The sequence below is a fragment of the Eucyclogobius newberryi genome, unplaced genomic scaffold, assembly GCF_026437365.1.
Source record: "Eucyclogobius newberryi isolate DKJ021-1_F unplaced genomic scaffold, fEucNew1.0.hap1 SCAF_4, whole genome shotgun sequence".
NCBI lineage: Eukaryota > Metazoa > Chordata > Actinopteri > Gobiiformes > Gobiidae > Eucyclogobius > Eucyclogobius newberryi.
This window is the reverse complement of record NW_027316056.1, coordinates 26794406-26795518: the sequence shown is the minus strand read 5'-3', so window position 1 is coordinate 26795518 and position 1113 is coordinate 26794406.

Here is a 1113-nt window from a genome sequence, read left to right as displayed (position 1 = left end):
AAAGCCCCTCCGTGTAAGATTTCAGACCAAAAAAAAGACTTCAATAAATGCAATTACTTAATTACAGGTGGTTTACCAGAAAAGCTTGAAAAGAAACATTCTTGGTGTGAAGGGGCTTATTTCTCCTCTAACTTTACTTGTAACGTTTCAGGTGGAGGATCTGCCATGTAGAATGTTCTAAAGTTTGGTTTTAACTGTCTGTATCCGTAGAGTAATGCAGGTGCTGCTTTAAAGAAGAAATGTGTCTATCCATCCATCTTCTGCCGCTTTATCCGGGGCCGGGTCGCGGGGGCAGCAGTCTGAGCAGAGACTCCCAGACTTCCCCCTCCCCAGACACTTCCTCTAACTCCTCCGGGGGGATCCCGAGGCGTTCCCAGGCCAGCCGAGAGACATAGTCTCTCCAGCGTGTCCTGGGTCTTCCCCGGGGCCTCTTCCCGGTGGGACATGCCTGAAACACCTCCCGAGGGAGGCGCCCAGGTGGCATCCGGAACAGATGCCCGAGCCACCTCAGCTGGCTCCTCTCGACGTGGAGGAGCAGCGGCTCTACTCCAAGCTCCCCCCGTGTGGCCGAGCTCCTCACCTTATCTCTAAGGGAGCGCCCAGCCACACGGCGGAGGAAACTCATTTCGACCGCTTGTATCCGCGATCTTGTTCTTTCGGTCACTACCCAAAGCTCATGACCATAGGTGAGGGTAGGAACGTAGACCGACCGGTAAATAGAGAGCTTTGCCTTTCGGCTCAGCTCCCCCTTTACCACAACGGTCCGATGCAGCGACTGCATCACTGCAGCCGCTGCACCGATCCGCCTGTCGATCTCACGCTCCATCCTTCCCTCACTCGTGAACAAGACCCCGAGATACTTGAACTCCTCCACTTGGGGCAAGGACACCCCACCCACCTGGAGAGGGCAAGCCACCTTTTTCCGGTCGAGAACCATGGCCTCGGATTTGGAGGTGCTGATTCTCATCCCAGCAGCTTCACACTCGGCTGCAAACCGTCCCAGTGCATGTTGCAGGTCCGGGTTTGATGGAGCCATCAGGACAACATCGTCTGCAAACAGCAGAGATGAGATCCTGTGGTCCCCAAACCGGACACCCTCCGACCCCTGACTGC